The following is a 25,725-nucleotide window of genomic DNA, read 5'->3' on the forward strand; positions in this document are numbered from 1 at the left end:
CCCCTCGGTAATTCAATTCACGGTCACATCGCTCAATAGCATTCCAGCGAATTGTAAGCTAGCTAGCTATCATATCAATCGACAATATTTTCTGTTAAACTCATCAAAATTTTTGCGGAATCCACTAATGAAATATATCATAAAACTTGAATGGAACCCATGAACAGTAACAACAACAACAGCATCGGAAACAAAAACAAAAAAAAAACATCACAGGATTGAACAACAGCTAACGAATGCAATTTTAATTGAAATTTTTATACAAATTCAATTAAAAAGTGTTTGAGGCCACAATAGAAGAAGAAAACCAATAAAATTGAAAAACAAAAAATCGTGAAGTGGCACAAATCAAACATTCGACGCGGCTGATAACATCAGCAGTGCAACAACAGCAAGAACACCAACAGCAACAAAAAAATAAAATTGTGAAAAAATACAACGACGACAGGAAGCCATGGTTTTAACATTTCAGTTGATACGTAAACAAAGTATCACTTTTGGTTCAGTGGCACACAAAACACACATGTGAGGGTGTTTTGCAATTTACACTTAGAGAAATATGTGGTTAGAAGTCACAGAGTTTACTATTGAAGAAGCCACAAAAAGACTGTGAAGAAAAATTAATAATGATAAATTATTATGTGAAAAAATAAAGTTCAGGGTGAGATGAAAAAATGCAACAAAATTCAGATTGCTGTCATTTCTAAGCCACTCGTCCGACAGCTGTTAAAATTATTCCAGTGACAGCTCATTATATTGTTTACAAGCGAACAAAAACATATCGTTAGTGCACTCCAGCCTTTAAATTTAAATAAATGATTTGTGTCTCGTACCATCGCTCGTTACCGTGATACTGGTAGCGTAGCCCGACATCAAGGAAGTGGACGAAAAAAAAAACAGCAACATCAGCAGAAATGGTTCGAAAAGTAAAGAAGCGACTTGGTCGAAACCCGCATCGCATTGGCCGAAAAATGGCTCGTAAGCTGAACATATCGCAATATTCCATTCGGCAAATATTGAAAAATGAGCTCGGGGTAAAGCCATTGAAATTCCAAATTCCAAAAAGTGCAAGAACTTACATCGCAGCAGAAAGAAAATATACTGAAAATAGCTAAAGAGTTGCTTCGCTTGGCCGAAAGTGTTGAACTGCTGAATTTGGGTTTCTCCGATGAGAAAACATTCGTTGTCCAGCAGTTTGTAAACAAACAAAATGTATTTACCAATCCGTATGACTATTGAGTCTGGAGTATTTTGGAAAGCAAGGTTAGCACCAAAAAATACCAAAGCGGGAATGGGCCAAAATACCGCAGATCAATATTCGGGTAGCGTGTGGCGGTTTCATTGGCCATTTGAAGTCCATAATTCGTCTAAAGGTGACCAATTCGAAAAAATCTAGACTTGCCCTAAAATTTGAAGCTATTTCCGACATTTTTTGCTTTCATTCAATAAAATTAAAAAAAAAAAAAAAAATGTAAAAATTATGGCGTTTGACTTTGTTGCAGTTATTATCGCACCCTGTATATGGGAGCTTTATCTAAATTTGGACCGATTCTCGCCAATTTCAATAGGGTGTGCCATTGGACCAAACAAATGTTGTTTGGAAAATTTCATCTCAATCGGATAATAAATGCAAACTGCATTTTGTTCAAAAAATACATGGACAGACGGACTGACAAGTGTAAATCGACCCAGAAAATGATTATATGGGTCTATCTCGCTTCTTCTTCATGTTTCAAACAAATGCACAAAGACATAATACCGTTAGCACTATGTGGTGTAGGATATAAAAATTCTTTGCGTTTGAGGTGGAAGTAACAGGAGAAGTGGATAATAAGTGTAAAGTTTGATGAGTTATCGTGCCTACCAGCCAGTCGTGCGTTTTAGCTGCATAAATAGATCTGAAGGCCGAAATAGCACCTCGTATGGAATGACGAAATGGGTTGAAAGGTAATTTTTGATTGAAAATACATTGAATTAGTATTTTCGATGTGAAATCGCGTAATCATAACTGTTTTCTTCTTCATTCACAACTTGTTCCCACCAATACAATTGATTTGTACTTTAAATGACTGAGGCATGTCACAGATATCGCACATATATGGCCTAGTGGACTCTTTTGCTCAGTACAACTTCAGAAATCAGAAACGCAACGTGCCCAAATAGTCATTTGAAAATAATGAAAAACAATAATTTTTGGTGATGTGAAATTAGTGTCCATTTTTTTAAATTCCCCGAAATAAAACTTAATCCTACGCGTTCCAAAATTTTGGCTCAATTATGTAGACAACATCGAGGAATTGCCGGTATTGTTTAGGTTTCCGTCCCTACTATCAAGGAAGGGCTTACTGATTCATTTCTTAAGGCTGCCCTGGGAGTACTCTTCTTCATATTCACAAGATCTAGGATTTATGTACGTTCATATTTCATCTTGGCTAACCACTCACTGTTACGAGGTATCATCGGAAATTTTACGAATCTCATTTAAATTCGCTTGCCCTGAAGCAAAGACGTAATTCGCTCCTTGTATGTGAACACACTTTTCATAGTAAATATATTCGATACAGATTTCCATCTACCAATACCTATTTTATATATGTCCCTTCCATTGATAACTAGTTGCCTTTTAATAAAGTTGTCCATAAGGACCTTATCGATAGTTTATGTTACTTCCTTTTTGTGAGATTATCATCATTATTTCCATCTGAAAGTGTGTTTATCTAGTCGACCTGAGCTTTATTTGGCTTACCACCTTTATTAACAGTCTCACCAAATATCGTATGGACTTTACATAGCTTAATCATTTTACCATTCTGTCCATCCTTTGGAGAGAACTGGGTTGTTATACCCTACACCACAAGGTGGTCAGGGTATTATATCTTTGTACAAATAAATGTAATAGGCAAAAGGAAACGAGATAGATCCATAGTTCCTTTTGATGATCTGCATAGAATCACATTCTGTGTCGATTTATGCATGTCCGTCCGACTGTTCGCCCTTCCCGACTGTCCACGTATTTTTGTAAACAAAATGAAGGTCGCATAATTTAGATATAGCTCCCATACATATCTTCTCCCGATTGTTTTTTATTGTGCACCAAACACGCAATATCAACCCGAAAAGTATGGAATTTTGCACTTACAACCAAACTAGGCCTGAAAATAAGTATGCCAAATTTGATCGAAATCGGTTCAGATATAGCTATAGCTCCAATATATATATTTTTCATCCGATTTATTATTTTTGTCCTTCGCAACCGTAATATGCACTCTGTAACAGCAATATTTGGGGAATATATCAAATAAAGCTCAGAAATACCTTGCTAAATTTAATCGAGATCGGTACAGATTTGGATATAGCTCTCATATATCTATATTATATATATATATATATATATATATATATATATATATATATATATAATATATATATATATATATATTATATATATATATATATATTATATATATATATATATATATATATATTATATATATTATATATATATATATATATATATATATATATATATATATATATATATATATATATATATATATATATATATATTATATATATAAAACTTCGTCCGATTTACCTTTCATTGTGCACCAAACGTCTAATATTTGTCCAAATGGGATGGAATTTGGCACTTACGACCGAATTGAGTCTAGAAGCTGGTATATAAAATTTGGTGAAGATCGGTTCCGAGAAATATCTTTGGATATAGCTTCCATATATACTCCCATATCCGATTTCTAATTAATTGTGCACCAAATTGGCAATACAAGTCCGAATATAAAAGATACAAATGCTTCGGCATATTTAGTCCTTTGAACTTTAAATTTTAATTATAATCATAGCGTGTATGATTGAATTCTCCCATAAAAATTGTTAATTGTTTTGTGGAGCTCTACTAAATTAGCAAAGTTGTGTAGGGTATCTTAATGTCGGCCCCGCACAACTTTAAGACTTTCTTTATTGGTTTTCAAAATGTAAAAGTTTCTTTTACGGTACCTGAAATGCTTGGTTGGGTAATCTGAATTCAATAAGTGGATGCCAAATGTTAATCTCAGAGTGAGTTGATTTTAATACTCCTACAAATTTTGTAGAAATCCCAAAAGGAATTTCCGTCAAAAATCTCTCGCATTCATCTCAGTGTAAAACTCTGCACAACAATTGGGTGTAGGTGTTGTCGAGAGTGCATGCACCGTGTTATATATGTATGCACATACACATACACACACGACAAAAGGGATCCATCACATATGCATTAAAATACCATCAACCGAATAGAAATTTACTGTGCGACGGCCTACAAAGAACATACTCGCACATGACAACACCATGATAGACAGACAGACAGTCATACAGCCCTTTTTGCCGAGTGCAAAAAAAATAACAAACACTCTCTCATACCAGCAGACGCACACACATACCCCAGGAATCAAACTAACTGGTTGGGAGAACAATGTTTGTTTGTTGTCAACGTTTGTGTGTGTGTCAAGCGAAATTTGGGTTTAGTGTTTATGGTGTTCTGGCTGTTGTTTTTCTGTTTCCAGTAACGGAAACACTTTTTTTTTGCATGGATAAACTTTTGATCAATAAGAGTGTACATGTGTGTATGTGCGTGGGTATGAATGCCCCCACTCACACACATTTACATGGAAACAGTCAATGCGTATCATTGCTCTTTTCTTTTATGTTCTGTTTTAATGTTTCTGTCGTCGTTGTTGTTGGTGTTTGTCGAAATTGTACTTTTTTGCACTTTGTCGAAAAGAACAGTCGTTAGTCATTATGACGCTTTGCAATTGCTATTGTTTTCACGCCTCACAGAACAACTTTTCCGGCCTTTTTTTTGTTATTGTATGGCCAGTAAAAGCACAGAATTATAAAGTAGATTAGGTCAAATGAGAACCGAGTCTATGTGTGAAAATGTGTTACTGTTGGAATGCTTTAAATTTAGGAAAATGAAATATGAGCATTTTAGAAAATTGAAAAAAAAAACAAGTAAGCAAAGGCTACAGTCGAGCGGGCCGACCATTGAATACCCTACAACACTATAATAAACGATACAGTTTATACAGGCGAGATACTCGAAAGAATTCCACAAGATATTGTGACAAATAATAAACGAAAACCATCAAGTTTCGTTCTCTAATTTTCGAATAATAGCAACTTAAACGAATTTGCTCATTTTCAATTTATTGGTAGATGTTGCACATAAATGGTCTTCCTAGGTCTGGAACCAATATTTCCCAAAGACCTATAATATCTCAGAAGTAGCGAAAGATTAACATTTATTATTATTTATTTATTATTATTTATTATTATTATTTGTTTTTGACTGAAACGCATCTATATGAGATATAGACATTTGACTATATTTTTCAACGAAATCAGCGTTAACGAAATAGTCAGAAGTGCGTCTTTCCTGTATTTGTGAATTCTCCAAAAAGTCACTGGAATGGACATTTTCGTATTTTGTCTACAAAAGTAGGCAAACTATTTCACACATTGAATATGTTTGGATGGCCATCCAAAACTGCTTGGTTTTTCCAATGTCCGGTAACCCCCATTCAAATGTGCGTGAGGATCGGGCGATAATTACGACCTGCCGACAATTTTGCAGTTTTTTTGGTCCATTTCAACCCCTAAATATATGGCGATCATCTCCAAAAAGAGTAGGCTTCTATTCTGACCCTCTCCATGAAAAAATTCGTAAGGATCGGGTCATAAATGCGATCTGTATATGATATCCTGATATCCTTACTACTTAGTTTGTTAGCTGTAGAAATATTACCAAATGTTTAATTCAAAATGAAAATATGCCAAAAATATGACAAAATTGAAAAAATATAAGAAAGTATTACAAAATCAATATTTTCATCTCTAGAGAGATATTTTTATGCAATTTTTTAGACGTTTTTTCTTTCCTGCCAAGAGGCCATTTTGAATTAATGAGAACTGTCGAAATCAGTTCGGCCGTTCTCGACATATAAGAGATCTTTCAAGCATATCTTCTTTGATAGACATATATATCGCACATATTTTGCTATATATCCGATTTGATGGATGTTAACATCAATGTAAAGGTCAGAAGTAACCTTGTCATGGCTTCGTGATTTCGCCGGGATTTAAAATATTCGCGGTTTAATGAAAAATATTGAATTTTTTCAACACAAAAGTTATGGTCTATTTTACCCGCTAAATATTATCCGATGACCACTCAAATTGGTAGGCTTCTTCCCCGCCCTAAACTCTAGCTACATGCGAAATTCTGCGTCGATTGGTCTATAATTGCGACCTGTAGAGCAACTGCAAAATCAGGAATTTTTTCAGTTTTTGGTCCATTTCAACCCCTAAATATTATGCGATCATCTCCGAAAGAAATAGGGTTCTATTCTGACCTTAACCCCACCTACATTCTAAATTTCGTAAGGATCGGGCCATAATTGCGACCTGTAGCGTGATTACAAATTAACATGGACAGACAGACGGACCGACGGACATACATAGCTAGATCGACTCAGCTCGGCGAGCTAGGAAGATCCATATATACTTTCCTATATGGGAAACCAATATTTCGAGGTGTTACATAAATTCTGGCCCAATCAAACTTATAATACCCCCAACACATAGTGTTGTAGGGTATAAAAACGTCAAAATATTCATTCAATTTGTTGTTCGAATATGATTATTGATATACATTTTGGAACATTTTCTTAGCAAATTTGTCATACTGCTGTAATTCAGTATGCACCGAACCACCGAACCTCTTTCTGTTAAAACTCAATTCCAAGCCTTCTTATGGAAGGAAATAAAATAGAAATAATATATTTTTTAGTTCTTCAAGAACTACCTTTATAAGAACATAAAAATTATCTTCAATTTTGTCAAGAAATTAAGTAGGATAATTTTGCAAGAACATCAGGTATCCATTAAAAATACCAGATTTCAAAATTAAGTCCCATTCAATAAACCTAAATTTCTTTTAAATGGAGTGTGCTGTTATATGTGGACTATGCCTAAACGTAGGCTAATCTTTACAACTTAGTGATTGTATTATTTTTCACTCGTTATTAAGCTATTCTAAAACAAGTAAAAACGGAGCTCATTTCGGCCCAGCCGAACTTTTAATACTCTTCACCATTTGGAAGGATCTTGAATAATTTAAAAAATATAACTTAAATGAAAACCGTTACATGGGAGATATACGAACACGTTGACCTGCACAATAAATTTTTGTCATAGGCTATATTATCGATTCCGAACTTGAGATACGAAATTTGAAACGATTCGGTGAATAATGTTGCTAATATCATCAAAATAGGTTGTAGTTCTCATTACGAGCTTTAAAGTCGCCAAAATCATCAAAATATCCTATATCAGTTGGTAGCGTTATATGGGGGTTATACGATGTCGTGGACCTATATACACAATTATCTTCCAGGGAGTAAAGTACTCAGAATGAACTCCTTGTAAGTACTCAGAATTAACTCCTTGCATGGAATTTCAGACCGATATAGCCCATATTGAATTGATCACCTTTTTCACAAATTATGGTCTTCAACCGGCAAATGTGTGATGGACACGCTGCCCGAATGTTGCTCTGCGGTATTTTGGCGCATTCCCGGCAAAGCTCTTGCTTGAGGTAATCGACACTTTGGTATTTTTTAGTGCCATCCTTGTTTTCCAAAATACTACATACACAATAGTCAAACGTATTGGTATCCGAAGATTTTGATGGCCATTGTGCGCTGGAAATGAAACGAAGAACCTCATTTTGTAACCATTCTTGTGTGGCGCGTGCTGAGTGTGATGGTGCTGAGTCCCTTAATACAAGGCTCTAATACACCCAGCAGAATATTTTCGCGATAATATTCGGCATTTATTCTGATACCACGGTCGATTAACACTAGCGGAGAGCGATCATCGGCTGTTATGGCGGCCCACACCATCACCATGGCCCGCGTTGCCAACCGAAGGTGCACATTTTCAGCTGACCTCTTTGGCAAGTAAACACGATAATTTTGTTTGTTTACAAACTGCTAGACTACGAATGTTTTCTCATCGGAGAAAACCAAATTCGGCAGTTCACCACTTTCGGCCAAGCGACTCTTTAGCTCTTTTGAGTCTATTTTCTTTCTGTTGCGGTGTAAGTTCTTGAACTTTTTAGAATTTCAATGGCATAACCCCGAGCTTATTTTTCAATTTTTGCCCAATGGAAAATTGCGATATGTTCAGCCCACGAGCCATTTTTCGGCCATTACGACGCGGGTTTCGCTCCAAGTCGCTTCTCTACTTTTCGAACCATTTCTGCTGATGTTGCTGGTTTTTTCCGTTCACTACCTTAACGTCGGCCTACGCTACCAGTATCACGGTAACGAACGATGGTACGAGACACTAAAGGTTTATTCACATTTAAATGCTGGAGTGCTCTAACGATAGCCACTTGTTGTTTTCCAGCCAAATATAAATAAATCACGCTATTACGCTTAAATTCCATCACGAATAACTTTTTTCTGGAAAAGTCTCACCAAAATGCTTTTGTACGCTTGTAAACAATATTATGAGCTGTCACTGGAATAATTTTAACAGCTGTCGGACGAGTGGCTTAGAAATGAAAGTAGTCTTAAATTGGTTGCCGTTTTTTGCATCTCACCCTGTATGTATTAATAAATGAACTTGGGTTGATATAAGGCGGTGGTTTTAGAAATGTGTAGTCAGTGTAAGATCTGTACTAAACGGTACTTAGTTTGGTACAATATGGATCTGGGTGAACTGAAGCAGGAAATTGTAAATGTTGATATTGGGGTCACTTTCAGTGTGACCCAAAAAGTATTAAATGGGACGAAGTTTGGTATATTAGGAATGGATAGAGCTGGGATTGTGAAATTTCATATAAGGGTACTTTTTGTTAGGTGTCGTTGATAGATGGAGATGGATTTTGAAAGTCGGAAAAGTACGAGAAGTACTATGGTATTAGATATGGAATTTATGGTTTCAGGTTAGCTCTGTACGATAACAAGTATAAAAGCTGTAAGTTCGGCCGGACCGAACTTTGAATACCGTCCACCATTTGGTACAAATTTTGGCAATTTTCAAAAAAATAAAATCCGTTCAAAATTCTGTTAAAATCTTAAAAGTACCAAATGTAGCCGTATGTTAGGGTCTATACGACGACGTGGACCTGCATAGGCAGCTTTTTTCACAAGCTACTACAATGTTCAAATGCGAAACTTGAAAAAAAAAACTGTTTATAATGTAGCTAAAATCATCAAAATACCGAATATAGGGAGGTGGAGGCTATAAAACGTGGACCTGCACAGACAATTTTCTGGCATAGGCTGTAGTATTCACTACTAACTTCAAATACCAAATTTGAAACAATTCCGTAAATAATGTCGCTAAAATCATCAAAAGATCGAATATCGGGTGGTACCGTATAGCCCCCATACGAAGACGGGGTCCTACACGGCCCATTTTCACACATTTGAGTAAAATTTTATCAACCTACTTCATTTCCTTCGGAAGCTAGAGTGATTTCCACATACGGACAGATGGATAGACGGACGGACATTGCTAAATCGACATAGAATTTTATGCTGATCAAGAATATATATACTTTGTGGGGTCTAAGCTGCATATTTCAAGGTGTTATAAGCGGAATAACAAACTTAAACAAGTAAGCAAAGGCTATAGTCGTGCGGGGCCGACTATGTTATACCCTACAACACTACAATATGTTAGAAGCTCCTTTATGTCCAAATCCATATTGGAAGATTTCGCTTTTGAAATTAGGATTTTGACTAGGGACATTTGCATAATATTTCTGCATTCCGTCGGGCTGTTAGTTGTTGTAGTCCATTTTACAGCTAAATATAATCCAATGGTCATCCAAAATGCTAGAATTCTTCCCTGACCTTAGCTCTCTTCACAGGCGTGTCGATTGACTTCAATTGTATGAACATTTCTGTTTTTGGTTAATTTGAACCACCAAATATTTTGCGATCATCTCCAAAAGCAAGAGGCCCCTCCGTATCTCCAGATTTAGACTCATGCTGGTATTTTTTCGTACAAAATTAGTGGTCCATTCTAACTTTATGCGAGATTTCGTGTCTTTTGGTTTCTATTTGTGACCTTTATAACGACTGCAAAATCAGGAAAACTTTTAGTTGTTGGTCCATTTCAACCCTTAATATATTGCGGACATCTTTGAAAACAATAGGCCTAGTCCCTCTGAGTCCAACCCTACCCTTTTTCGTGTGGATTGGACGATATTTGCAAAACATATATAATACCCCAACCTGTGTTGTAAGGTGAAAAAATATTACAAAATATTATAAGTCAAATTGAAAAAATCGCATGCGATAAAAAATATGAAAAAAAATAAATAAAAAAATGTCACAAAATACTACAAAATCTAAATTAACATCATTATTGGCATATTTTTCTGCGATTTTTTTAGATTTTATACTTTATGTCAAGAGGGCATTCTAGCTAACATCCCCTTCCTTTGTACATATACATTGTATATATTTCGCTATATATAACCGATATATTTACTATCGGCATCTACGAAACGGTCAAAATTGAGCTGTTCGTCTATTTGTGACTTCGTCGGGATTAAAAATATTCGCGGTTTAATGGAAAATTTGACTTTTATTTATCACAAATGTTGTGGCCTATTTCACCCACTAAATATTACACGGTGACCATCAAAATTGGAAGGCTTCTGTCCAGCCCTAAGCTCTAGCCCCATGCTTACTTCCGCTTTGATTGGTCTATAATTGCGACCTGTAGAGCAACTGCAAAATCAGGAATTTTTTTCAGTTTTTGGTCCATTTCAACCCCTAAATATTATGCAAACATCTCCAAAAGAAATAGGGATCTATTCTGACCCACCTCCATTCTAAATTTCGTTAAGATCGGACCATAATTGCGACCTGTAGAGTGATTACAAATTAACATGGACAGACGGACGGACGGACATACATAGCTAGATCGACTCAGCTCGGCGAGATAGGAAGATCCATATATAGTTACCTATGTGTGGAAACCAATATTTCGTGGTGTTACATAATTTTTGGCCCAATCAAACTTATAATACCCCCAAGACATAGTGTTGTAGGGTATAAATACCCTCCACACTATGGTGGAGGGTATAAAAATTGGTCTGAAAGATCTTAACATTTTTATTAATACTTTCGCCTGAGATCCTGGATCATTGGAAAAAAATCAAATGTGCATTACATTTTGTTAAGCTTCTTTCAAACTGTAATTATTTTTTTATACCCTCCACCATTCTATGGATGGTATAATAATTTTGTCATTCCGTTTGTAACTCATGTCGGACCCAACAAAGTATATATCTGTATGTATACATAAGTATACGTCTGTATGTCTGTCCGTCCGTCGGTCTGTAGATCTGTCTGTTGTAATCACGAACGAATTGTAATCTTTCGAACGAATTGAGATGGAAGGCTAAAATTTTGCACACATGTTCATTTTGCCAGTAGGCAAGTTATGTTCGTAAGTTCCTGATATTCACTTTTTTGATAATTTTAGCGAAATTATTCAGCGGAATTGTTTCAACTTTGGTATTTGAGATTCGTAATAGATACTACAGCCTATGACAGAAAATTGTCTGTGCAGCCCCCATACAACGGTACCTTCCAAAAATCGGTATTTTGATGATTTTAGCGTCATTATTCACCGGAATTGTTTCAAATTACGTATTTGTAGTTCGTAATGGGAACTACTAGTCTGTGACAGAAAATTATCTACGCAGGTCCAGGTCTTGGTATAGGCCCCATATATCAGTACCTCTCTATATTCGTTATTTTGACGGTTTTAGGTACAATACTCACCGAAATTATTTGAGATGTCGTATTTGAAGTTCGTAGTGTATGCTACAGCCTGTGACAGAAAATTGTCTTTGCAGGTCCATGTCTTCGCATATCTCCGATATAACGGTACCTCCCTTTATACGATATTTTGATGATTTTAGCTACATTATTCACCGTTTATAATATGATAATGGCTTATAACAAAAATGCCTATGTAGGTCCACGTCGTATAGACCCCAATGTAATGGCTATATTCGGTATTTTTAAGATTTTAATATAATCTTTTACGGATTTAATTTTTTTTTTTAAAAATTTCCAAATGATGGAGGGTATTCAAAGTTCGTCCCGGCCGAACTTACTGCTTTTTAACTTGTTTTTTTTTTTTTTTTTTTTTTTTTTTTTTTGGTAAAACGCAAAATTTGTTTTGCTTATTAATATATTTTTAATGAAATTTCATGTCTTCATTTATTCAAAATAGCCTTAACTGATTTGAAATTATTTTGCTGTTTGAAATTGTTTTGCTTCTTTTGTTTTAACAACATTTATTTGCACAATTGAAAGGCACGTGCAAAATTTAATATCTTTATCTGATAAACATTGGTCTTGCTTGTTTATTTTGAATTTTGTTGTTATTATTGTCGTTGTGTACGAGTGCGAGTGTGTTTGTGTGTGTGGTCCAAGTGGTTTTGTCAAATTCATTTGTTTAGATGTGACCACTAAGACTTTTCCAGCAAATATCAACAGAGGACATGACCACAACACGCCCATTCGTCGTTGTTTTCGCCCCAGCACCTCTTACCCCATCATCTGTAGCACTTCCACAGAAATTGACCATTGAAAATATGTATTGCAGTTATATATGAAAAAGAAAAGTTTATTTTATTTGTTCACTCAAGATGTTCTTTAATTTATTTAAATGTGGTTGTGGCTTTGTGACTTCTGTCGCTGGTGGGTGGGCAATTGTCAATGTCACAGTTCGCAAATGAGATTTGAGAAAATTGACATTTTCTTGCTAAGGAGAGGATAATAAAGAAATTATTTTCTTATATATTGGAGATTAAATCTGGCTGGTTAAGAGGGAGCCAGCTTTAATTAGATTTGATTGTAAATTATATACAATGGAAATTAAGGATAATGGTAGGATGCTTAATGAAGACACGTGTGAGATGGAGAGTACATCGACCACGGTAAGTGAAACAACATTGAATTGAATATCCTTAGATATCCTGGGGCGTCCTTGGGTATCCTGAAAACATCCTTGCATAGCCTGCAGAAGACCTTAGACGTCCTTCGTGAGGCCTTGCAGATATAGCATACTTTTCAGTAAAATTCTATCAACAAGACAGACGCACATCGCAAAATCTACATAAATATGTCCGTCTGTGGAAATTACTCGAAATAAAGTAGGTTGATAAAATTTTACTCAAATGTATGCTATGTCTGCAGGACTTTTGGCATTGAAATTGGTCCACGTTTTGTTGTATCCCCCATATAATGGTATCTCCCTATTTTTCGGTATTTTTATGATTTTAGCGACATTATTCATCGGAAATGTTTCAAAGTAGGTATTTGAAGTTCGTAATGGATACTACAGTCTATGAGAGAAAATTGTCTGTGCAGGTTCACGTCTTCGTATAGCCCCCGTATAACCGTATTCTCTATATTCGGTATTTTGATGATTTTAGCGATATAATTCATCGAAAATGTTACAAATTTGGTATTTGAAGTTCGTAGCGGATATTACAGCCTATAACAGAAAATTGTTTGCGCAGGTCCACATCTTCGTATAGCCCTCATATAATGGTACCTCCCTATATTCGGTATTTTGATGATTTTAGCGATATTATTTACCGAAATTGTTTCAAATTTGGCGATTCAAGTTCGTAATGGATACTGCAGCCTATGACAGAAAATTGTATGTGCAGGTCCACGTTTTGTTGTATCCCCCATATAACGGTACGTCCCGGTATTCGGTAATTTCATGATTTTGGCGACATTATTCACCGGAAATGTTTCAAATTTAATATTTGAAGTTAGTTATGATTATTACATATTCTGACAGAGAATTGTCTGGTAGGTCCACGTCTTCCTATAGTCCCCATATAACAGTACCTCTTGATATTCGATATTTTGATGATTTTAGCGACAGTATTCACCGGAAGTGTTTCAAATCTGATATTTGAAGTTAGTTATGGATCTTACAGATTCTGACCGAAAATTGTCTAGGTAGGTCTATGTCTTCGTATGGCCCCCATATAACGATACCTCTTGATATTCGGTATTTTGATTATCTTAGCGACGGTATTCACCAGAATTGTTTCAAATTTGGTATTAAAAGTTCTTAATGGATACTACAGCATATGACAGAAAATTGTCTGTTCAGGTCCACGTCATCGTATAGACCTTAATATAAGGGCTACATTCGGAATTTAATCGAATTTTTAACGGATTTTATTTTTTTGAAAGTTTCCCAATTCGTTCAAATGGTGGAGAGTATTGAAATTTCTGCCCTGCTGAACTTACAGTTTTTTACTCCTTTATTATTTAGTCTGTTTGACTACAAACAAATAAGGTGTCTCACAACCATATCATGTAGGGGGCCTTAGACATCCTTTCTGATTCCTTTAATTATCCTTGAATATCTTTTCAGTCAGATGAGGTCTTTCGCAACAGTATCCTTGAATATCCTCGTAGTCTCCTTGAGTACTTATAAGGTCTCTCGCAACCGTCGCTTTGAATGGTAGACATAGCCGTACACTTCCTCACAGGTTCTGCTTGAGTACTTATGAATGTTTCTAGAGGGCCGTAACATCCTTTGGGAGCCCTTTAATTATCCTTGAATATCCATGTAGTCAGATTGAGTACTTATTAAGGTGTCTCGTAGCTGTATCCTTGAATATCCCTGTAGTCTGCTTGAGTACTATCTCGCAACTGTCGCTTTAAATAGTAGAGGTAGCCGTACACTCCCTCGCAGGTCCTGCTTGAGTAACTATCTAGGTTTATCGCATCAAATCCGTCTGGTAGTCTTCAGCAAACAATTCCGAATCCTGAGCGTCAAATCATATTTCCCTGTTTTGTGTATCGAGTATATTTCCAAGTCTCGAGTTGAGGAACCATTTCCAATTCCAGACCGAAGATGATTGATCAGTTTTACTTACCATAGAATAAGTGAAGTATAAGATTGGTCTACAATAAAACGTAATATCAAATGAAAACAACTGTCTTTCTCGGTCTGTCTAAAAATAAATAAATTTCTGTTCGAACCCTGAATTGTTTCAGCCCATAGGGGAAAGAAATCATGTCGTTACAAGGGCAGATTCTAGTTAGTTGAAGAGTCGGAATGTCCAGAGTCTGCGGCCAAAATGTTAACGTGCCCAAGGCTTTAATACACCCTCCAAAATATTTTGGCGATAATATTCGGCATTTATTCTATCGCCACGGTCGATTAATACGAGCGGAGAACGACCATCGGCTATTATGGCGGTCCACATCATCACCATGGCCATTGAGTTCTGGTGACCAACCGAAGGTGCACATTTTCAGCTGACTTCTTTGGTAACTAAACACTTCCATTTTGTTTGTTTACAAACCGCTGGACAACGAATGTTTTCTCATCGGAGAAACCCAAATTCGGCAGTTTTCCACTTTCGGAGCAACTCTTTAGCTCTTTTGAGTCTATTTTCTTTCTGTTGCGGTGTAAGTTCTTGCACTTTTTAGAATTTCAATGGAATATTGAGATATGTTGAGCTCATGAGCCATTTTTCGGCCACAGCGACGGGGGTTTCGATCAAGTCGCTTCTTTATTTTTCGAACCATTTCTGCTGATGTTGCTTTTTTCTTCGGTCCACTTTCTTGTTGTCGGGTTACGCTACCAGTATCACGGTAACGAGCGAAGGTACAAGACACAAAAGGTTTATTTACATTAAAATGCTGGAGTGCTCCAATTACAGCCACTTGTGGTTTTCCAGCCAAATATGAAGATATTACACTATCACGCTTGCATTCCATCACGAATAACTTTTTATACCCTACACTACAAGATGGTCAGGGTATTATGTCTTTGTGCATTTGTTTGTAACAGGCAAAAGGAAACGAGATAGACCCATAATTCCTTTTGATGATCTGCATAGAATCACGTTCTGAGTTGATTTATGCATGTCAGTCCGTCTGTCCGTCCGTCCGTCTGTCCATGTATTCTTGAGAACAAAATGCAGGTCGCATTTATTATCCGATTGAGATGACATTTTCCAAACAACATTTGTTCGGCCCAAGGACCCTATTGAAATTGGAGATAATCGGTAAAAATTTAGATATAGCTCCCATATATATCTTCGTCCGATTTGCCTTTTATTGTGCACCAAACGTGTAATATCAGCCCGAATAGTATGGAATTTTGCACATACAACCAAATTAGGCATGAAAATAAGTGTGCCAAATTTGATCGAAATCGAAATTCAGACATAGCTATAGCTCCCATATATATTGTTCATCCGATTTGTTATTTTTGTCCTCCGCAGCCGTAATATGCACTCTGTAACAACAATATTTGGGGAAATATATCAAATGCAGCTCAGAAATACCTTTGCTAAATTTAATCGAGATCGGTTCAGATTTGGATATAGCTCCCATATATAACTTCATCCGATTTACCTTTTATAGTGCACCAAACGTCTAATATTTGCCCAAATGCGATGGAATTTGGCACATACGACCGAATTGAGTCTAGAAGGTAGTATGCCTAATTTGGTGAAGATCGGTTCAGATATAGCTATAGCTCCCATATATATTGTTCATCCGATTTGTTACCCACAGCCGTAATATGCACTCCGTAACAACGATATTCAGGGAAATAAATCAAATACAGCTCAGAAATATCTTTACTAAATTTTATCGAGATCGGTTCAGATTTGGATATATCTCCTATATATCTTTATCTGATTTCAAATTAATTTTGCACCAAATGGGCAATACAAGTCCGAATTTAAAAGATACAAATGCTTCGGCATATTTATTACTTTGAATTTTAAATTATAATTATAAACATAGCGTGTATGATTGAATTCTCCCATAAAAAGCTTTCAATTGTTATGCGCAGCTCTACTAATTTAGTAAAGTGGTGTAGGGTATCATAAAATCGGCCCCGCCCGACTTTAGGACTTTCTTTACTGGTATTTTTCTGGAAAATTCTCACCAAAATGCTTTTGTACGCATATAAACAATATAATGAGCTGTCGCTGGAACAATTTTAACAGATGTCGGACGAGTGGCTTATAAATGACAGTAGTCTTAAGTGGGTTGCAGTTTTTTCATCTAACTCTGTATGTCTTTAGTTTTGTCGTTTTTAGTTGAAATTTCCCTTCTCACTATCATGGAGGTACGATGAATGTCAACCAAAAAGAAGTCCATTCTCATATTCCTCCATGTGGTACAGTCTCCATATCTTCACAATCCGTGTCTTAAAATCACTAGGGATTTAATGACCCATGCACGATTATTCGAGACGGAGTTGTAGGTCTCACTGGTTTGGATACCAAATGAACCCTCACCGGTCACCACATGCTTTTAGGCTTGTTACCTCAGACTGTAAGAGCTAGTTATTCGGTGTGTTGTTAAAGTTTAGTCAATAAATTTTATTTCCAATTACATTCGATACTTGGATATTTATAGCCACTCTGTGGTCGATTGATTTATAGAGATTTCGTGACTTAGATTTCTCAATATCCCAAATACATCTGTTTGACTCTTAACCTTGAACCGAACACGAAGAAGATTTAATTGTTACTTCATATATTTTAAGTATACACATTAACCGTCTAGACTGGCTGACAGACAGTCGTACGGGTGGATGGACATTCATCGAATGGCAAATAATTTGTAATTTTATACGCTAAGTGAGAAAAATGAACGGGATTTAATGTCTTTAATAGATATACATATATTAAATTGGCACAAAAATACAATTCATATGAATAATTAAACAATGTATAGCATATAATGTTAATACACTACACCACAAGGTGGTCAGGGTACGGACGGGCATCGCTTAATCGACATAGAATTTTATGCTGATCAAGAATATATATACTTTGTGGGGTCTGAAATGTATATTTCTAGATGTTACAAACGGAATGACAAACTTAATATACCCTCCATACTATGGTGGAGGGTATAAAAAAACATGATTATAGTTTGAACAGTTCCCTCTACAGGGACCCAGTTAATAGTGCCAAGTTTTAGACATATATGTTAACAAAATTGTCCCAAATTTGAAAAACCGGTTAGAATATTTTTCCAATCTATATATTTAACGAGTAAACAAAGGCTATAGTCGTGCGGGGCCGAGCATGTGATCACCTACAACACTATAATATGTTCGAAGTCCCCTCATGTCCAAATCCATTTTGGAAGATTTCGTTTTGAAATAATGTCAAAGAGCGCTGTCCAGATGTTACCCTTAGGATTTTGGCCCGAGGAATTTGGCCAATATTTAACTCTCTTAACTCTCTTCTAATGAGAATTTCCGTGTCGATTGGTTTTTAATTGCGGACTATAGAGCGACTACAAGATTAGAAAATTTACATTTTTATTAGTCCATTCGAACCCCTAAATTTACATCTTAAGAACAATAGGTTTTAATTTTTACCCTAACCCTACCCCGATGCAAAATTTCGTGAAGATCGAACGATAATTGCGACATGTATATAATATCCTCAAAACGTAGTGTTGCGGGGTGTAAAAATTTAGAAAATTTACAATTCAAAATTGTAAGTCAAATGGAAAAAATCGCACTCGATCTGCTTATAAGTCAAGAACCGCTGGTTGAAACGCGTTAATTTCAATCAAATGCAAAATCGTAACGAGTACTACAGCATAGGACAAAAATTTTTAAAAGCTGGTCCACGTCTTCGTATAGCCCCCATATAACGGTACCTCCCGATATTCGATATTTTCATGGTTTCAGCAACATTATTCAACGGAATCGTGTCAAATATCGTACTGGAAGATGCTAATGGGTACTACAACCTATGACAAAAAATGCTGCATGCAGGTCCAGATCTTCGTATAGCCCCAATATAACGGTATGATTGTAGCGACATTATTTACCGGAATCATTATCATTATTTACCGGAATTTGGTATTTGAAGGTCGTAACGTGTACTACAGCCTAGGACAAAAATGTTTAAAAGCAGGCCCACGTCTTTGTTTAGTCCCCATATAACGGTACCTCCTGATATTCGGTATTTTGATGATTTCAGCAACATTATTCACCGAAATCGTTTCAAATTTCGTATTAAAAGATCCATATTTTCATGATTTTTGCGACATTATTCACCGTAATTGTAACAAATTACTTATATGAAGTTCGTTTATTTTGAAATTTTTAAAGTTCCTTCGAAATGGTGGAGGGTATTAAAAGTTCACTTGGCTGCACAGACAGACGGACGGACATCGTTAGATAGTCTCGAAATGTCCAGGAACTGATTTCGTCCAAAAATGCTTAGGATATAGACTCAATATTTCGATTAGTCAAATTTTTAGCCGCATGAAATTATGAATGTATATAATTATGAATTATGAGAGAGTTTTGGTAAAAGTACCTGATTATGTTTCTAATAATCTTCCTAACAATTCGTGTTGATATCCGCTTGTTAAAAATCAACTTATATTATGGCTCTCATTCATTGTCTACAAAATATAGTATTTTGGCCATCAAACCCCAGTGAGTACTTATTTAAGTCTCTTGCAACCCTATCCTAGATCCTTGTAGTGCTTGAGTACTTATTAAAGTCTCTCGCAACCGTATCCTAGATTATTGTAGTGCTTGAGCCTTGAAATATTTCCTACTTCCCTATCAAAAATATTTCTCATATTGTATTAGTAGAAACAACTGCTTTCGGAACTACCAACCAAAGAAATTATATTTCTCCCATACTCCTTAAGCATAATTCAAAATCTTCAAATTAAAATTCATTATAATTAAATTGCTTTTCACATATCTACAACTACTACAATTGTTCCGTCAATCAAGCTATTATTTAATTTTCGGACAATCAATTAAGGAAAATTTGTCTCCTGCATAATTCATTTGGTAATTCAATTTAGACTAAAAATCTATTTACCGCCACATGACAGGAGTTATTAAAAAATTCATTGAATTTCATTTAAATTTAATGGACTGCAAGTTTTAAATTTAATGTCTCCAATCACATTGTATGTCCAATTATAATTAATTTAATGTGGACAATAACAAAACAAATTAATTAGTATTCCACTGGCGTATATTTGTAGTTGTAGTCCATAAATGCGGTAGTCGTAGTAGTTTTGTTGGTATTTTATATAAATTTATTATTATATAATAAATTTGCAATGGTATTTAGTGTGAAATTTATCAATGGCCGTCGGTCCGACCGACCAGCAGGACCACACTACTACTACATGTCGTAAATGGACACAAATGAGTTTATGACAAATTAAAATTAATTATTGTTTATGACAAATATGTATTCGCTGTGTGTTTTTGTTGTTCGTCCGTTGCAATAAATATAAATTAAATTGCTTTCACTGATAATTGTTTATTTATGTGTTAAAACAAATGCAATTGAAACAAATGAACAAGTTGCCCGTGGTGACGGAGTTTTTTTTTTCATCTTCGTGCAATTTAAGTTACAGTGTAAATTGGTAATGACAGGAATGTTTAAATGCAAGTTCGGAACAGTTGTGGTCTGGTTGAGTAGACCAACGGAAATCCACATATAACAATTTGTTGGCAACTTTTTTTTAGAGAAAATCCAAGGCAATTCAATTTGGTACAAGGTTACGGCCAAATCCCTTTAATGAACAAGATTGGCCTATTCTTCTCACCATACAAATGTCTTACAAATGGTAAGACAGTTCACTTATTCTCCTCGAGCTTAATACATCTCAGTATAAAGGTGGGGTATATCGGTTGACTCTTTTAGGCTAGAAAATTGTAAATATCCAGTCTTTAAATGGCATTCCCTCAATCACGATTTGATATTGAATATGTCAAGCCTAAATATACCTCACCGAAATAATAGTTTTAGACTCTAGGTCCATATCCATGTACGATCGATCGAAATATTTGGCCGCACCACCCCAAAGTGTTGAAAAAATAAACTTTAAATTTAACAAGGCCGGGCCAAACTTTGAATACCCTCCATCATTACGAACGAATTTGGCAATTCTCAAAAACAAAAAAATTCGTTAAAAATTCTGTTAAAATCTTAAAAATACCGAATGTAGCTATTATATTAGTGTCTATACGGCGACATGAACCTGCGTAGGTAACATTTGTCATAAGTCATTACAATATTCAAATTCGAAGCTTAAAAAAAAATCGGTTATAATGTCGATAAAATGCACAGACTTCAAATATCAAATTTGAAACAATTCTGGTGAAAAATGTCCTTAAAATCATTAATATACCAAATATCGGGAGGTACGGTTATATGGGGGCTATACTAAGACGTGGACCTGCACAGACAATTTTCTGTCGTAGGCAGTAGTATCCATTACGAACTTCAAATATCAAATTTGAAACAATTCTGGTGAAAAATGTCCTTAAAATCATTAATATACCGAATATCGGGAGGTTCCATTATATGGGGGCTATGCGAAGACGTGGGCCTGCACAGACAATTTTCTGTCATAGGCTGTAGTATCCATTATGAACTTCAAATACCAAAATTGAAGCAAATCTGGTGAAAAAATTTCCATTAAATCATTAAAATACTGAATATCGGGAGGTATTGTTATATTGGGGCTATACGAAGACGTGAACTTGCACAGACAATTTTCTGTCATAGGGAGTAGTATCCATTACAACTTCAAATACCAAATTTGAAACTATTCCGGTGAATAATGTCGCTAAAATAATCGAGAGGTACCGCTAAAAGGGGGCAATAGCAAAACGTGGACCTTCATGACCCATTTTCAATACCAAAAGTCCTGCAGACATAACATACATTTGAGCAAAATTTTATTATTCTACGTCAATTTGTTCGGAAGCTAGAGTGATTTCCACAGACGGGCAGACATCACTAAATCGAATTAGAATTTTATGCTGATCAAGAATATATTCTTTGGGGGTCTAAAATGTGTATTTCGAGGTGTTACAAACGGATTGACATACTTAATATACCCTCCAAACTATGGTGGAGGGTATAAAAATCAAAGGATGCATGCGATGTCATTCAAAATGTTCACATTTAACTAGTTCACTCTGTATGGCACCTCCCTCACGACTGTCCCCACCATTGTTAAAGACTCAATCAGATGTGAAAGTAGACAAAAAGTTCAACATTTTTAATAGCACTGTTCAAAAAAAGGTCCTATAGATAATGAAAATAGAGATAAGAGACGTCGGTGCTTTCGATATTTACGTCCCAAAGTAACCTAAATAGAGGCGAAAATTTTACCCTCTTCCACATTTTGTATATTTTCCACCATTCCATGGACGGTATATGCGTAATATATTTGCACTAAATGTTACTTAATATGGTAATGTGAACAAAGAGGTCCGGTTACAATCTGGGATGTAGACATTGTTTCGAAAATGTACAACTATACAGCGTGAGAGGATAAAACTGTAACCAACTTCAGACTGCTGTCATTTCCAAGCCACTCATCCGACAGCTGTTAAAATTATTCCAGTGACAGTTCATTATATTGTTTACAAGCCTACAAAAGCATTTCGGTGAGAATTTTCCCGGTAAAAGTTATTCGTGATAGTGTGTTTTCTTTATATTTGGCTGGAAAACCACAAGTGGCCTTCGTTAGAGCATTCCAGCATTTAAATGTGAATAAATCTTATGTGTCTCGTACCATCACTCGTTACCGTGATACTGGTAGCATAGCCAGACGTCAAGGAAGTGGACGGAAGAAAACAGCAACATCAGCTGAAATGGTTCGAAAAGTAAAGGAGCGACTTGATCGAAACCCGCGTCGCAGTGGCCGAAAAATGGCTCGTGAGCTGAACATATTGAAATTTTCCATTCGGCAAATATTGAAAATGAGCTCGGGGTAAAGCCATCGAAATTCCAAATTCCAAAAAGTGCAAGAACTTACACCGTAACAGAAAGAAAATAGACTGAAATGAGCTAAAGAGTTACTTTGCTTGGCCAAAACTGGTGAACTGCCGAATTTGGTTTTCTCCGATGAGAAAACATTCGTTGTCCAGCAGTTTGTAAACAAACAAAATGGTCGTGTTCGCCTGCCAAAGAGATCGGGTGAAAATGTGTACCTTCGGTTGGCCACCAGAACTCAAGCGCCGGCCATGGTGATGATGTGGGCCGCCATTGCTCTCCGCTCGTAATAATCGAAAGTGTATCAGAATAAATGCCGAATATTATCGCGAAAATATTCTGAAGGGTGTATTAAAGCCTTGAGCATGCAAACATTTAGGCAAGAGACATTCCAGACATTCCAACAGGACTCAGCACCATCGCACTCAGCACGCGCCACACAAGAATGGTTACGAAATGAGGTTCCTCGTTTCATTTCCAGCGCACATTTCCAAAACAAAACACAAAAACCAAAACCTCCGGATACCAATCCGTTGGACTATTGTGTCTGGAGTATTTTGGAAAGCAAGGTTGGCACTAAAAATACCACAGTGTCGATTATCTCAAGCAAGCGCTTCGCAGCGCAGAGCAACATTCGGGCCGCGTTTGATGGTTTCATTGTCCGTTTGAAGGTCATAATTCGTGCCAAAGGTGATCAATTCGAACAAATCCAAACTTATTTCATAATTTGATGCTATTTCCGACATTTTTTGCTTTCATTCAATATAATTAAAAAATGTTAAAATTATGGCGTTTGACTTTGTTGCAGTATCTCACTCTGTACATGCAAGCTATATCAAAATATAAACCGATCTCAAGAAAATTTGACAGATGTATTTCAGAGCTGTAGAAGATATCTGATACCAAATATCAATATTTAGGGACTTCAAGAACAAGTCGGATGAAACATAGTATACCCTCTTCAGCTACATGGCTGAGGGTATAAACATAGTGTGAAACACACGTGGATTTTTTAAAACCAATTTTAATTTTATTTCCCAAAAATTTTTGATTTTGTAGTATTTGTAGTATTTTAGGGAACTATTACTTCTACAATGACATAATTCATAAAAATATTTGATTTTCAGGCAACATTTTTAGGGCTCCATGACCATATTTTTGTTACGGACTTTATACCCACAAATTTTGAGGCAAAAAATTTCAGATTTCTTATTAACATTTCTAAGGTTTTCATATTGAATTTTTTGTAAAAAAAAACTTCTTCTGTAAAAAACGTTTCCAAGGAGTTCTTGTGAAAAGGATTGAAACGTCATGCCTGACAACTGTTATGCATGGCTCAGAAATCATGGATTTTGCCACAATATTTTTGAGGGCAGTGTTTTTTTTTTTTGGTTTTGAAATATTCAGCTTTCATCCTATCCACGTTGAATTTATTAAAAACAATATATAACTATTAGTAGAGAAATTTACATACTTTTTTTGTAAGATTTTCCATCAGATCCCTTGGGGGTTGTCTGGGGATATTCTACCAAGAATTTATATTAAAGACCGTAATCTCAAAATTCGTTGATTTCCTAAGAACATGTCGTAGGACTTCCATCATTCGAAGAACTTTGACTCTGAAGTCATTCTCAATTTTTCATTTTCCTGATAAAAAAAACAGAACTTATGAACGTCCCCATAACAATACAAATGTCATCATTGTTCTAAATTGTCTTTTTTATCTCACTTAGCCGTCACAAAAATTCCCATGTCTTACTACTAATCTCTCGATCATTGAAATCCCAGCTAATTCCAATTTTCTAATTAGAAATTAATTGACTTAAAACCAAATCCTAATCTATATGACATTTGTCATTATTCAATTAATAATTTAAAGAGATATTGCGGAAATGAACTGCGATTATCTGATAATAAATTGACACTAATTTCATTTGTTCGTTCTAATCCAAAAATGTCAATTTGGGGGGAGAATTCAATTTCTCTCTGACCGTGGTGGCTTCATGATTTATATGTGGATCGCCCACCACAGTTCATTAGAGACGATGACGGTAACGGCGGCATTCATATGGTGTGACCTTAATTAATTCTGTGTGTCACATAAATGTACAACACCTCGTCGTTCGTTCGGTCGGTCCAGGACTTGCCTTCGATATTCGATACATATGAAACGCAATTAAGCTGAAATTACTGAAACGTGTTGAAATTCAATTTCCATTAGTATTGAAATGATTGTTTGTTTGTTTTATTTATACCTCGAAGGAAATTTGTAACACGTACCACAAGTAGGAGTACATAGGAGTGTATTTATATCAGTGCTGCTGATGGTGCTACAGCATTATTTGTTTTTAGTCATTACAAAAATAACATGCCGACCATCACCACCACCCACTCTTAACTAAGTAAATAATGACTTCTAGTCCCAAAGACTAATTGCTCATAGATTCTGGGAAATGAAGGCCGTAACGATGTGTCCCACGTTCATGGTGTGCCTGGGCATGACTAACGTTCGAAAATATTTTTAGAGTGTTCCAACAACAAAAGTTAGTATAAAAATATAGCAAAATTGAAAATGAAAGATGCCATCCATTTCATCTTCCCATATAAGGATTAAAATAAGTTATATCAAGAAGTGATATTTAAGGAGATAATTTCGTTTAGCTGTCCAACACATAGACGACATGTTGTTCATTGAGGACAAGCTGGTCTTTTAAACGTAAAGACGGAATTGTCACCGGTACCACATCGGAGTGCGTTGCGTAAAATACATACGTTTGTGTCAAAAATTGGAAAACCTAAAAAATACTTGAAATAGAATATATTCTTACAGG

This window comes from Musca domestica, unplaced genomic scaffold (genome assembly GCF_030504385.1).
Source record: "Musca domestica strain aabys unplaced genomic scaffold, Musca_domestica.polishedcontigs.V.1.1 176, whole genome shotgun sequence".
NCBI classification, from domain to species: domain Eukaryota; kingdom Metazoa; phylum Arthropoda; class Insecta; order Diptera; family Muscidae; genus Musca; species Musca domestica.